This window comes from Microcebus murinus, chromosome 9, assembly GCF_040939455.1.
Source record: "Microcebus murinus isolate Inina chromosome 9, M.murinus_Inina_mat1.0, whole genome shotgun sequence".
NCBI lineage: Eukaryota > Metazoa > Chordata > Mammalia > Primates > Cheirogaleidae > Microcebus > Microcebus murinus.
The window spans coordinates 101,482,328-101,497,312 of record NC_134112.1 but is presented as its reverse complement, the minus strand read 5'-3'; positions in this window follow the sequence as shown (position 1 = coordinate 101,497,312).

Genomic DNA, 14,985 nt, shown 5'->3' with positions numbered 1-14,985 from the left:
GGAGGGGTTAAAGACCCCTCCCCCTCCCCAGAGCAGGGGGATTAAAAATTCATGCTGTCCCCAGGGGCTGTGGGAGGAAGGGGTGACACAAAATTAAAAGGGAAAGAGATTATTTTAATCCTCTTGGTGGAGGCTGCAACAATGCAAAGAGAGCAACGGGCTGAGGGCTCGTCCCATCAGACTGAGGCGTGAGGACGGGCTTGGCCCCCAGGGCCGGCAATCACAAACTGCGTGCTTTTCTCCTCTAAACAAGAAATCTGCCTTAATTCCGTAGACATCGCTTCTCCGCGTAAAGGTGCTCAGATTTTCGTAACCCCTGACATTGTGGGCAAGTGGACTTCAAACTTGATTTCAACTTCTGCCTCTTGGGGTTTCGCCCGGGACCAGGGGGCTGGGGCAGGACTCCCGCGTGGGGTCGCGGTGTCGGGGAGCCGGACCCCGCGCCGACTCTCGCTGTCACCCCCAGGGGCCCTGTCCACCCGCTGGTTAGCTGAGGTGCAGACGTCTCTCGTTCCCCCACCTGGACGCACACCTGGACACAAAGTGGACAGACACCGCCTTTGTTCGGAGAAACCTCCTTGCGTCCTTGGCTGACGGGCACGCTCCGAGAGGCAGCCCGTTTGTTTGCCAGCTGGACGCGGAAGGCTCTTTCCCTCCTCACCTGCTCCCGGTGCAGAAGAGGCCGGGAGGCCAGGAGGCCGGGAGAGAGAAGCCCCGTCAGCCTCGGTCCCGGGTACCGGGGGGTTGAGGATGCTGCAGGGAGGTGAAGCCGAGTGGGAACGGTCTCTGCAGTTCCCCGCGTGTGGCATGTTGTGCCACGCAGACGTCATTGCTCTGTGGCTCTGCCCTTAGTTACTCTGTCTGCGACAGAAGACTCTCTAGGATGTCCAGATCTTTTTATCTGCAAGTAGGGCCCCTGAATGGGAATCAATTTGGGATTTTTTTGGTTGTTGATGATCTTGGTAAAAGATAAATTAGCATTTTTTGTTTCTGACCGCAGACTGAGGCAGGTGGCATTTCAAGGCATGAATTTTCCTGATTTCATGAGATGAGCTTTGTTTGTGATGTTTCCCAAGGACGCTAAACCCCACCCCCACCCCGCCCCCAGCCAGAAGGGAATCCACCGCCCACTGCCAGACTGAACCCCACCGACGTGACAGCGCTTCCGTGAGTATGATGTGGGGTGCTTTTGCAGAGTTACTGTGGGGTTTTTGAATTCCAATCATTTTCAGTTAGTTGGGGTTGATTGAAAAACAATTTCCAGCAACAGCTTTTGGGAGGGAGGTGGTAGATGCCATAAAGAAAGCCGTGGGTAATCGGGGTCCCAGATCTAACGAGATGGAGAACCCCGTCAAAGAATCCTTGAGAAGGACAATGACCCAGAGGAAGACACAAAGCCCGCAAGGACACTCGGAGACACAGCTCTCTTCTGCAGGCAGGATCGATAAAGCTTGCTTTGCCGTAACTCCGCTGTTAGAAAAATGGTGCTGGACTGTCAGAACCGGTTTTTTTTTCCTCTTTACATTTTAGTACCATTTTTACTTACGGGGCATCCTCCTGGACGTTAATGTAAGCGAAACCGTTATTTATTATTTTGCACACATGTTTACGCGCATTCTGTTTTGCTTGCTTAGGCTGCCGGTCTGGAATGCAGGGTGGCCTGGTGCTCGTGCCTCAGCGTGCATGGGCAACGGGAGGCCCGGCGTCCATGGGGAGGACGCGGCTCGTGCTCGCTGAGGTCCTATCGCTCCCGGACATTCTAGGTCATTCTAGGTTGACAGTGGTCGGAGGCTCAAGGCTTCCGTCCCTCCAGGGAGCTGCTGGAGCAAAACCACTGTTCCCCCGTGCCTGAGGCACTGCCCGGGGACCCCAGGGGCTGCGGGGCTCTGGGCCTGACACCCTGGCTGGGGGTTCCTGTTTGCCGCCTGCCCCCTTTGATTGTGGGAAGCTGAACGGAGGAGGTGGCACTCGCTCCCTTAAGGCCACAGAGCAAGGTGCAAATAAGGAACCGTCCCTCACTCAGCACAGCCAGTCTGGCAAGGCGCCCACGCCCCAAGAGATGGCAAGACAGACGGCTTTAAGTGGCACCACCCCCACACCGTCCCGCACTCTCACCCGGCTCCCCAAACCTCCCACGTTCAGATGTCACGGCCAGTCCTATTGCTTGTGTGTTGTTCGGCCTCCATTCCTTGATTTCTTGTTTTTTAAAAAAACAAGCATACAACATGCGGGGCACGGAAGATGACGCGTCAAGAGTTTGGCATGCCCTGAGCCCAATTTTCCCTTTTTGAAAGAGTCTGTCTGGCAAGAGGCGGCCATTAGCAAAGAGAGGAAAGAGTCGCTCTCTTGTGGCATCCGCCATCAGGGAAGTGCACCTGCAGGGGCCAGGCAGGTTGTGGCCAGGGACCGGCAGGCTGGCTGGCTCTGGGCTGGGTCTATAAGCCGAGGGTGTCAAAACACGGCACAAGGGGTCCCACCTGGACAAACGGTGTGGAAGGCCCAGGCGGGGAGATGTCAGATTGGACAGCAGAGCCTTTTGTCTCATTAGCCTCACTGAGCAGAGGTCGTGACCTTGGGAACCAGCTTCTGCAGCAGTGGCTCTCACTGGGGGTGGTTCTGCTCCCCACTGGGCGTGGGCAATGCCCGGGGACATTTCTGGCTTTCACAACCAGAGGGGAGGGTGCCATGGCAGCTGGTGGGCGGAGGTCAGGGATGGTGCCCACGTCCCGTGGTCCACAGGACAGCATGCCCCCACCACCAGGATTATTTCGTCCTGCATGTCGAAAGTGCTGCAGGTTCAGAAACCATGTTCTATAAAAACCAGGAGTCTTCCTTACCTGGATCCAGAATTCCCGGGTTTGGAGAAAGTCAAGGCCGTGGGCAGAGACAGAATGGCCCCGCTGGAGTTGGCCCGACACCCGCCGACTGCAGTCAGACCCAGTTTGGAGAGAGAGAGACGCGCCCGAGTGCTGCAAAGAGGTTTTGAGGTGCATGGAGGACCAGGACCAGGCCCGGGGAGGCAGTGCTCTGGGTTGAGTAGTGTCCCCCCAAATTCACCCCAGAAGCCCAGAGTGTGACCTTATTCGGAAATAGGGTCCTCACAGATATTATCAGTTAAGGTGAGGTCATCCTGGAGGGGGCAGGCCCTGATCCATGGAGTGGCCCCTCTAAAGACACAGAGACACACGGGAGGCAGGACACAGGTGACGACAGAGGCAGGGACTGGCGTGTCTACACGCCGAAGATGGCGGAGGACGGGCAGCAGCCGCCAGAATGGGAAGAGGCCAGGCAGGATCCCGCCCTAGAGCTCCGGAGACAGCACAGCCCTGCCCACGCCTCGATCGTGGACTTCCAGCCTCCCGAACTGTGGGAGAATGAATTTCTGCGGTTTCAAGCCACCATGGTGCTTTGCCACAGCAGGGTGACAAACACAGGCCCCAGCTCCTGAACCCCGAGGAGCAGGGGAGGCGGCTACCTGGCAGGGTGACAGGTGCAGGCCCTGAATCCCGCATGCGACAGAAAGTTCCCCACGGAGAGCTGCGCTGGTGGGCTCACTGCGACGCCTCGACGTGGCCACGCTGGGCTCCCTGGTCCCGGGGCCGCCTCGTTCCGTGGCCTCCCAGGTTCGGGGCCCGGAATACTCATTGCTGATGGGAAGCTGTTTTCTCGTGGGTGGAGAGTCTTTGCCTGCAACCAGGTCTCTAGCAAGAGAGAGATGTAAAAAGTCCAGGATGGCCATGCATCGCGAGCAAGGGGACCCACGTGGCGTTTGGTGGACACAGAGACGGCGCGTTCTTCAGTGGCTCTGGACTGGTGGCTGCTTTGCCCCGCACTGCCTGGGGGGGTGTTCAGCCACATGCTGCCCGCCCCCAGCCCCCTCCCGCTGGACTGGACCTTCCCTTCTCCCCTCGGGATCGGGAAGCGTCCCACCACGGCCCCACGTCCGTGGCGGCCCATTTCCTCTGCCGGTCCCCGAGAGGCGTGGCTCGCCGCGGGACAGGAAGGGAGGGCGACATGTGACTGACAGCCCAGCGTGAACCCAACTGCCCAGGAACGAGGGCTCTGGGCGCCGGGACCTGGCACCGCCGCCGTCCCGCGTGGCCAGCGAGATGGATTTGAGCGGTTACGGGAAGAGCCGGCGTGGACCGGGCTCCAGGGGAGAGATTTCAAATTTTATATTAAAAAGGGTCTTATTCTCCTGCCCATTGTTTAAGCCAAGCGAAAAAATAATTAGGCTCTTTGGGCCCCTCTCATGCCCTTTCTCCCGAACTTTCTGAAGACATCAGAGGGAACTGTCGCGCCTGGGCGTTCTGCAGAGTTCTGCTGTCCCTCCGGCGTGGAGAGGTGAAGCCGGGGGTCGCCCTCATGTTGTAGAGGACCGCTGGGCTCCACCGATGAGATTGTCGCTCAGCAGGACGGCTCTCGGGCCGCCCCGAGCTCCTCCCGGACAGCACCTTCGAGAGCCCTCGACTCTGTGGGTCCTGGTGGCCCTGGGCTGGCTCCCAGGGCTCCCCCGGTCGTGAGCGCGCCGGACTGGTAGGACGCGGACATGTCTCACGACTCTGCCCTGGGTTTTCGAATGTTTCTTCATTGAAAGTTTTAAATTACAAAAGTAACCCACAATGATGTTAACCAGAGGTGTGTGAGGATGCAATCCGCCCTTCCCCACCCTGCTCGGCTACCCCACTGGGATAGGCCACGGGAGGGCGGCACACCCTTCCTGGCTGGCCCAGCTCACTGACACGCAGGTAGACAGCTGCACCGTCAGGGTTTTCCTTGCCATGTTGAAGCCGCGGTGACGTCACGCCATGTATATTCCTCCAGAGGATGTGGGCCCGTCCAGCAGTTTCAGTGTTTTCCTCAGGCACTCTGCGGGGTGGCGCCCCCCAGTTCCCACGGCGAGGCCCTGACTCCCCAGTGACTTCCTGCAGGTGGCCTTTGAGGAGGTGATTAAGGTGAAATGAGGTCACGAGCCCGGCGGAGCCCGGATCCAACAGGACTGGTGTCCTTATAAAAGAGGAAGACGCTCGGAGGCTGAGGCCGGAGGATCCCTTGAGCCCAGGAGTCGGAGGCTGCGGTGAGCTAGGATGGCACTGCCACGCTCCAGCCTGGGTGACAGGGCGAGACCCCGTCTCAAGAAAACCAAAAACCGAAAACAAAACAAAGAGGGAGAGACACCAGAGGCCTCTGCCAGCCAGTGCGGCTCCTTCTCGAGGAGGCCACTGTCCGCAGGCCGAGAAGAGAGCCCTCCCCAGGCACAGGGTCATGCGGCACTTGGATCTTGGACTTCCAGCCTGCAGAACTGCAGGAAAGTAAAGTTCTGCTGCTGACGCCACCTGGTCCCTGGTATTTTGCTGCGGCAGCCCCCGCAGACAGAGCACCTCACCCAACGAGAACACATCCTGGGCGTCTCCGGGTCAACAGACGTGGCTCTAACTCACTTTTTTTTTTTTTTTTTGGAGACAGAGTCTCGCTTTTTTTTTGTTGCCCAGGCTAGAGTGAGTGCCGTGGCGTCAGCCTAGCTCACAGCAACCTCAATCTCCTGGGCTCAAGCGATCCTCCTGCCTCAGCCTCCCGAGTTGCTGGGACTACAGGCACGCGCCACCATGCCCAGCTAATTTTTATATATATATATATACTAGTTGGCCAATTAATTTCTTTCTATTTTTTATAGTAGAGACGGAGTCTCGCTCAGTCTGGTTTTGAACTCCTGACCTTGAGCAATCCGCCCGCCTCGGCCTCCCAGAGTGCCAGGATTATAAGCGTGAGCCACCGCGCCCGGCCTCTAACTCACTTTTAAAAACAGCTGCACAGTCTACACCGGTGCCCAGGCCCTAGGCCAGGCACGCCCCTAGAGATGAACACGCGTGTTGTCTCCAGGGCTTTGCTACCACACAGCAACGTCACAAGAAGCCTCCTTGACCGTACATCCCTACGAGTTCTCCATCTGATTTCTACAGGGCAAATCCCTGCAGGGCGTGGGGTGGAGGGTGTGTCTGTTTTCCCCCAGAACCCAGGCACCGGGCTGCTCTTCCCAAATTGCACCCTCTGTGTTCCCACCAGGGACGGATGAGAGACCTGCCGTCCTGCAGCTTCCCAGCAGTGGATCCTATCGTTCTTTTAATTTCCGGTCATCTAATAAGTGAAAAATGGTATTTTCCCTCTCATCCACTAGTAGAGAAGTTAAGGGTATTTTCACTAGCGTGTTATTTACTTAGATTTCCTCTGTTTGAAGCTGCTTGTGTTTAGGCTTTCCCCATTATTCTACTGGGGTTGTTTACCTTTTCGACTTCTATCATCGTAAATACCACGTCGTAGGCACAGTGACTGGGACCCGCCGCACGCGTGTGTTTTCCTGGGCTGGGCTGTGGCTGTTCCTTCTGCCGCGGAGGCTCCTCCTGGCTTTGGAAGGTCCCCTGGCCTTTGTTATACAACTGATTTCTGAATTTTCTTCCAATAGTTTGTGCTTTTATTTTATGTTTAGATAATGGCTTTATGTGGAATATGTTTTTTGGATGAGCATGGGGTCGCATGTGCCAGTGCCTTCATTAAATAAATCTTACTACTCCCATGCTGAATTGGAATGACACTTTGTCACCTTTCTAAGAGGACGCATTTATGGGAAACAGATGTCAGACATCCCCTCAAACCTTCTGAGCATCAAAAGTGTCTTCATGGCATCTCTTAGAACATTTGTGGGCTTCCACATTTTACCTAGCTGCGCCATGTGCTGCGATACGTCTCTACCCGCGATTGCATTTTTATCTCGTGCCCCGACTCCCTGCACCGCCTAGCACCATGTCTGGCTCAGCGTGCTCTCAGTTTCTGCAAAACGAAGGAGTAGATGGTTGATTATAGCTGTGTCATTTCTTCTCTATTGATTCCGTGAGGCGTTTGGGGACCATTTCTGATATTTTGTGAAGACCCTAGGAAAGTGATAGAATGTCAAGAACAAAAGAGGAGTTAGTCATCTGTTACCCTCCCGGGCATTGAGTTTGACGGTGCGGCGTCTGTGATATCTGGCTTGAACTGATCCAATCCAGCGTGATGCGCGCGGAGTCTCCGAGATCAGAGCTGGCGTTTCAGTCCGGGGCCCGGCGCGGCCGGCGAGCTCACTCGCAGGGCAAGCCTGCCGGTGCGGAGGTGGGGGGCCTGCGACAGATGGGGGGCCGCCCCCTCCACCGTCCACTCTCCGCTCCCCCACACACTGCGGTTTTGCCATTATTGATGGGGACGAACTTGAAAATCAGTGACAGCATGTATAACGTGAGCAGAGGCACAGTGTTCCAATAAACCAAATATTCTGTTTAAAAGGGGGAAATTGCTTTTAGAATTTGGGCATATAGAAAGATTAACCAGGCTGGGCTCGGTGGCTCACGCCTGTCATCCTAGCACTCCGGGAGGCCGAGGCAGGCAGATCGCTCGAGGTCAGGAGTTCAAAACCAGCCTGAGCAAGAGTGAGACCCCCGTCTCTATTATAAATAGAAACAAATTGATTGGCCAACTAATATATACAGAAAAAATTAGCCGGGCATGGTGGCACGTGCCTGTAGTCCCAGCTACTTGGGAGGCTGAGGCAGGAGGATCGCTTGAGCCCAGGAGTCTGAGGTTGCTGTGAGCTAGGCTGACGCCACGGCACTCACTCTAGCCTGGGCAACAAAGCATGACTCTGTCTCAAAATAAATAAATAAATAAATAAATAAATAAATAAAAAAGAAAGATTAACCACTTCAGTATGAGGGTCAACTATAGTCGACAGCCACAGATGAACGCACACAGCCCGGCGTCGACTTTAGCGCCGTGATGAGACTTTTCTAATTCTTCATCTATCAAAATAAAATTGTGAGCATTTAAAAATAACGTAATGAAAACATCTATGTACATGTTACCTGTTCTGGTTTACATGACAAGTAGAGCTGCCTGTAAAGTGAAACAAGCTTTCGGTGCTTCCAAGCTTTCCTCGTCGCACAAGAGCAAGAGGGACTGGCCGTCAGCGCGCAGCACAGGCCGCCGCGCGGACTGCGAGTGCCGGCTGGGGCCGAGGTGTCGCGGCCGGTGGGCGCCGGACCAGAGTGGTTAAACGCTGTCCTGTCCCGGGGAGAAGAAATAAAACAGACGATTCGATACCCCTGAACACATCTAAAAAGATTATCAGAGGGTGTGACGTGCTTGGAGAGAATTAAAGACTACAGCAGCTTAGCAAGGATCAGGGTTCATTAACCGAGCGCTGGCCGTGCGTGTGTTTCGTGTTATAGATACAAACGAAAGACGTGACTGGGTGCCTGCCACTCTCCACCAACCGCTGTGCCAGCCGCGCCCTAAACGGCCTGCATCTCTCCTTGGGCCCCTTGGAGGGCAGGGACCCTCTCTTTAGTCACTTGCGTCTTGGAGGGAAAATGAATCCACTCCCCGCACGCAGAGTTTGGAGTGCCTCGGTTTCCCACTCCACCTCTAGCCTCGAGGTGGAGGGCGGGGCCGTCGGCCTCCACTCATCCATTCTGCACGTCTGAAGTCAGGCTGTGTCGGTGCTCAGGGCTGCAACGCCAAGCAAGGCACTACACACTCGGGGCTTAACAGAGCTTATTTTCTGACTCTTTGGGAGGCCAGAAGCCAAAACTCTTTGGGAGGCATTGGCAGGGCTGGGTCTTTTTAGGGGGCTCAGAGGGCGACTCTGTTCCCTGACGGCTTTCCGCCGTCCTTGGCGTTTCCCGGGTTGGAGATGTACCAGCCCCGTCTCCGCCCCTGCGATCACAGACCGCCTTCCCTCTGTGTGTGCCTGCGCCCCTTCTCTCCTTCTTCTAAGGGCGCCAGCCACGCGGGATTAGAACCCACCCTAACCGAATACGCCCCACCTGAAATCGTCGTATCTGCAAGACCCTTTTTCTGAGTAAGGTCACATTCCCAGGTACTGGGGTTAGGACCTGTCTCTTTGGGGACACAGTTCGACTCTCCCCACCCTCTGATTCCTTGAGGTCCCCCCTCCCCGTGCCTTCCTCTGTGGGGTGTTTTTGGGCAACGGTGGCCAGAGGGACGCACCCAGCCTCATCGCTGGCCTGGCCCCTCTGCGGCCTTTTCGTGTTTGGAGGCTGCCGGGGGCTGGCACCCCCTACCCTCCCACGTGGCCCTGGTGGCTGGCCCCATGCCCTCTCTCCAGAGCAGTAATGAGCTAGTCACGGGGAACAGACCCCAACATTGACCTGTGTGCCCCTTCACAAAACACCCCTCCCTTCCCGCCACTCCGACCCCGTCTGGGTGCAGCCAGGTGCCAGTGCGTCCTTTGTCCCTGATCCTGCAGCCAGGTGCCAGTGTGTGAGGCCTCGCTCATGCAGGCTGGCTCAGACTGCTTGGCAAGAACAATCTCACAGGCCTGGTACCAGCGGCTGCACAAAAGTCTAAATCCACAATGCACCTAACCCCGGATTTTGTAATTCCGTCACACTCAAAACAAGCTGTCAGAACTGTCTGGCATGACTTATCCTTCATAAATCCCTAGTTCTGTTAATTGCTCCTTATTCCACTGAATGAGAATTGTTCGAGGCCACAAATCGGGTAAAGAGCGGAGGATAATGGGATGTGTTTGGAGGATCGCACTGTCCCCCCACCCCACCCCCCAGGATGAAGGCGCCCTGAGTCACGCGGGCACAGTGCGGCTCCCGTGGGGAGGCTGGAGGCGGCAGCCACAGAGTCAGCTGTTTTCAAACGGTTCTTTCTGCGCAGGGCGTCAGCAGGAAGGAGGGTGACGCGGTGGTTTTGTTGGGGAGGGTTACCCGAGGGGGGAGACTGCGTTCTGTGATGCTGATTGTTCTGGAACCCGTGACCGTGGGGCACCTGCCTGGTGTGGGTGTGTCAGGTGTGCCGTGGGAGCAGCCGGGGAGCGTGCACGGCAGGGTGGACGGGGTGGGGAGCTCTTTCGAGGGCCGAGGAGGGGCCCGGCACCCCCACGGGGCTGAGACGGTGCTCCCCCCGCAGGCCCCCACACAGCAGATAGGGACCCGGTGGCATCAGATAGACCTGGCTCATCTTCTGGCTGCGGCGCATAGTTTGTGACCTGGGGCCAGAGCCCCACCTCTCAGAGGGTGCGTTCTCCCCCCGTGATGTGAGACGGAGCTGCCAGCCTCGGGGTATGGACCAGAGCAGGGTGGAGACAGGACAGGGCACCCTGGCATTGCTGCCACCATACCACGGGCCCCAAGATAGAGGCCAAGGGGAATTCAAGATGACAGGCCCTTACTGCATGTCCACCACTGAGCTGGCCACGTGGTGGCGTGGGCAGAGACACGGCCTGGGGTACCAGCGGCAGCCCGGCCTCCCTGCCTGGGCTGTTTCTCCGGGCCAACGAGGGGAGCTAGTCACAGCCACCTCGCCGCTGCAATGTGTGCAAAGCCCCGATCCTGGCGCCCGGCCCGGAAGCCTCGGCGGATGCCACAGGCAGAAACGCAGCCCCGGGTAGAGCAGCTCTGCTCCCCACTGGGGGCCGGGCTCTCTCGCTCCGCGCACGTGTGCGCACGTGTGCACACATGTGTGTGCGTGTGCGTTCTCTAGGAGAAAAGCGGTGCTGGCGTCCGGAGACAGGAAGGCCCCGGCAGCGGGGGCGGCGGTCCTGGGAGGCCTGTGTCTGAGGAGCCATCACCTGCCCACACAGGTGGGCACCTGCCAGGCAGGGTGACGTCACGTGTGGGCTGGGGCCATGCTTGGCGGGCACTGCAAAGCAGACGGAGCCCACCTGGAGCAGGGGCCCAGCGGCTTCTCCTGCTCTGGGGCCCTGTCCCCGCCACCCCACCATTCCACTCGGCCTCGGACCTTGTGCAAATGGCGGGAGGGGGGCACGGCTGCGTCCCACAAAGCTCTCTTTATGGAGGCTGAAATTCGAATTTCACATTATGTTCACGAGTCATGAATGCCATTCTTTTGACCTTTCCCCCGCCCTTTATGAAAGTAAAAACCAATCTTAGCTCACCCATCTTGGTAAACAGGCGGCGCCCAGGGACCCTGTGCTGGAGGGAGGCTGCTCCCAAGGCCACGTGCTCCCTGTGTGGGTTCAGCCAGAGAGGACAGGGACCCCCTCGTTTTGCTCGCTGCTGAATCCTCAGGCCCAGCTCAATGCCTGGTGCGTAGTAGGTGCTCAGGAAACTGGCCGCGTGTGGGAGTTTCAGCGTTCAGGTTGGTGACTTGTTCTAAACTCTCCATTCCAGCGTGTCCCTTCCTCTGTCACTCCTGGAGAAGCCCAGAAATGCAGGGGAGAAATAATGACACTAGAATAATCTAAATAATTTGGGGGAAATGCTCAGCTCTGCAACATGATAGATCATACTCTTAAGGCGGGTGCCAGGAACTGCTGAGAAACCACTTGTCATTCCTCGCCACTCCTCTCAGTTCTCTTTGCACATCAGGGCTACATCTCCACTCTTGAGCCGTGTTTTCTGGTTAATGGTGCCGTGCCCCATCGTGATATGGGGGCGTCTGGCTCTCCCAAAGGTGCTGTCTTTATACTATTTGGGTCTGAGAACTGAGGCCTCTTCTTCAGCTCATCCCAACGTCGTGTTCTTAAGGACAAGGCCGCGAATCGGAATCTCTCGGTACCGCGTGGTCCTTCTCCGGTTTCTATATCCTGCTCTTTCTAGATGATAAAGCACAGAAGCAGGTGATAAAAAAAAGTTGACTCAGGTCGCTACCCACTCATCAGCATCCTCCTCCTCCTGCCCCAGCACTGCCCCAGCGTGTCTGAGCACACAGATCACCGGGGATTTGGCAGGCCTGGCTGGGCTGGGGCTCCGAGTGACTGGCAAGTTCCCGGGGCAGCTGGAGCTGCTGGTCCGTGGACCCCACGCTGAGTACTAAGGATCGAGCTGCCCGGTGGCTTCCAGATCTGGGAAGATGGAAAGAGAAGGGGGGTGGACAGAAAGGGCTGCAAGGGCACAGGCTTCAAGCCACGCTGACACAGGTGACCGGTGTGCCCATGTCTGGGACACATGAAGGATGATGTCTCTCCTCCCTTCACCTACCAGGAGAGGACAAAAAACACTCTGTGCTTCTTAGATCTGTGTCAGTTCAGAGGTGTTTAAGATGTAAACCAATCATGGCCGGTCAGAGAGAAGACAAGAGTAACGCTTCCCCTTCCTGGACCGCGCCAGAGCTCTGAAGGGTTTTCCTGCCGACCGCTCGGCGTGGCCAGACACACGAGCGTGACGGTTATCATCACCTGATTTTGCAGAAGATGCTGGAAGGCTGGAAGATAAAGCCGTCCCCGTCCCTGGATAAAGGAAGCTAGACTAGAATCTGGGGGTTTGCGCAGACCAGGCCCATGGCCCCCAGCGTCACCACGTTGCCGCAGGAAACGTGGAGGCTGAGTCGTGGAACAAACGCGCAGGGGCAGAAGACCAGGCGGCACCTTCGTGCCGCCCAGCGTGAGCCTGGCCCCGCCGGCCACCTCCCCGTGCTGTCTGGGCTCTCTGCAAGCCCACCGGCGTCCACTCCTGGGGAAGGCTCGGCTCCTGGGCTTGGCGGCAGCTAGCCGGGCTTGAGGCTGGAGGACGTCGAGGTCTGTGACCCCAGTGCGGCTGGGGCTGCCCTAACCCGTCCCGCAGACGCGGCCTCGTAAGCGACAGGAACGCATCTCTCACGGTGCTGTAGGACGGAGGTCAGCATCAAGGTGTCAGCGGGTCCAGTCCTCCTGAGGCCTCTCTCCTGGGCGTGTAGACGCCGTCTTCTCCCTGCGTCCTCGCCGGGTCCACCTTCTGTGTGTCTGTGTCCCAATCTCTTCTTACAAGGACGCCAGTCAGACTGGAAAAGGTCCCACCTCGGTGACTGCATTTAACCGTAATCACCTCTGTAAAGACCCGCCCCCTGATGCAGGCCCCTTCTCAGGTACTGGGGGCTACGACGTCAACATATGGATTTTGGGGGGGACACAACGCAGCCCATGACAGTGGCCCTGCCTGATAGGGCGCCAGCCACTCCTTCAGAAGTAGACTGGGAGGTAGGGTGCTCTGAGGACCGGCAGGCCAGGTCTCCGAGTGACCAAGGCCAGGGTGGCAGGCCGCCCCGCGTAGCAGGGACCAGGTGCCCGGTCACATGGCAGTGACCACATGTGCTAGGGAGCAGAGGTGGCGCTGCCACGGCTCGACCCAAGGCTCCCAGGAGGGCAGGTGCGGCTCTAGGAGGGCCAGGCACCAGGGGAGGGGCGGAGGGTGCCCGGCGGGGCCGAGGAGGTGGTCGGAGCATCATCCGGGATGAGGGACATTTCCTGGGGATGGGACATCAGTTCCGAGGCTCTGTGATCTGAGGGGGGGGCCCTGCCCTGCCATCGGGAGCCTCCCACTCAGCCAGGCCTCTGCCACGGTGCCAGTTGCTGCAGCTGGTCGCAGAGCATTCTAGAGGCTGTGGTCAGGAGCCCACTGTGCCAGGCTTCCATCAGCTCTGCCCATGGTGTCCTCTCCGTGCCTCAGTCTCCTCATCTGAAAAGGGTGGGGTTTGCTCTGGGGTCTCCCAGGTTCCATCCACTGCTAAAGTCCGTGTTTGCTGTGGGAGTGGGCATGGAGGGGGATCCCCGGCTGACGGTGAGTGGCCCCACCACGGGCAAGCCCTTGCACCCCAGGGTCCTCATCTGGGAGGTGGGGGGCTGAAAACACTTGTCCTGTCACACTCAAGACTTGTGTTTGGGGATAGAATGAGATACATTTTACCCCCAAACATCTTGAATACTACCCAAAATGATTTACAGATTCAATGCAATCCCCATCAAAATACCAATGTCGTATTTCACAGATGTAGAAAAAATAATTCTGTGCTTTGTTTGGAACCAGAAAAGAGCCCCAATAGCCAAAGCAATCCTAAGCAAAAAAGAACAAATCTGGAGGCATCACATTACCAGACTTGAAACTATACTATGAGGCTGTAGTAACCAAAACAGCATGGTATTGGCACAAAAATAGAGACCTAGACCAATGGAGCAGAACAGAGAACCCAGATGTAAAACCATCCACATACAGCCAACTGATCTTTGACAAAGCAGACAACAACATATACTAGGTAAAAGAATCCCTATTCAATAAATGGTGCTGGGAGAATTGGATAGCCACATGCAGAAGAATGAAACAGGATCTATATCTCTCACCACTCACAAAAATTAATTCGAGATGGATAAAAGACTTAAATGTTTGGCATGAAACCATAAGAATTCTAGAAGAAAATGCTGAAAAAACTCTTCTAGATATTTGCCTAAGCAAAGGACTTATGAACAAGACCCCAATGGTGACAACAAAAATAGATAAGTGGGACTTGATTAAATTAAAAAGCTTCTGCACAGCTGTGGAAATAATCAATAGAGCAAATAGTCAACCTACAGAATGGGAGAAAATATTCACAAGCTATACATCCAATAAAGGACTAATAACCAGAATCTACAAAGAACTCAAGCAAATCAGCAAGGAAAAAGACAACCCCATGAAAAAATGGGCAAAAGGCAGAACAGAAGCTTTTCAAAAGGAGATAGACAAATGGCCGATAAACATATGAAAAAATGCTCAACGTCACTAATTATTAGGGAAATGCGATTAAAACCCCAATGAGATACCACCTTACCCCAGTTAGAATGGCTTTTATTAAAAAGTCCAAAAACAGCAGATGCTGGAGTGGGTGCAGAGAGAAAGGAGCACTTATACACTGCTGGTGGGGCTGCAAACTAGTACAACCTCTATGGAAAACAGTGTGGGGATTCCTCAAAGAACTAAAAGTAGACCTACCATTTGACTTAGCAATCCCACTACTGGGTGTCTCCCCAAAGGAAAAAAAGTCATTTTATCAAAAAGACACCTCTACTTGAGTGTTTATTGCAGCACAATTCAATTGCAAAGATGTGGAATCAACTCAAGTGCCCATCAATTCCTGAGTGGATTAACAAAATGTGGTACGTGCATACCATGGAGTACTATTCAGCCATGAAGAAGGACGAATTAAGGCCTTTTGCAACAATTTGGATGAAACCGG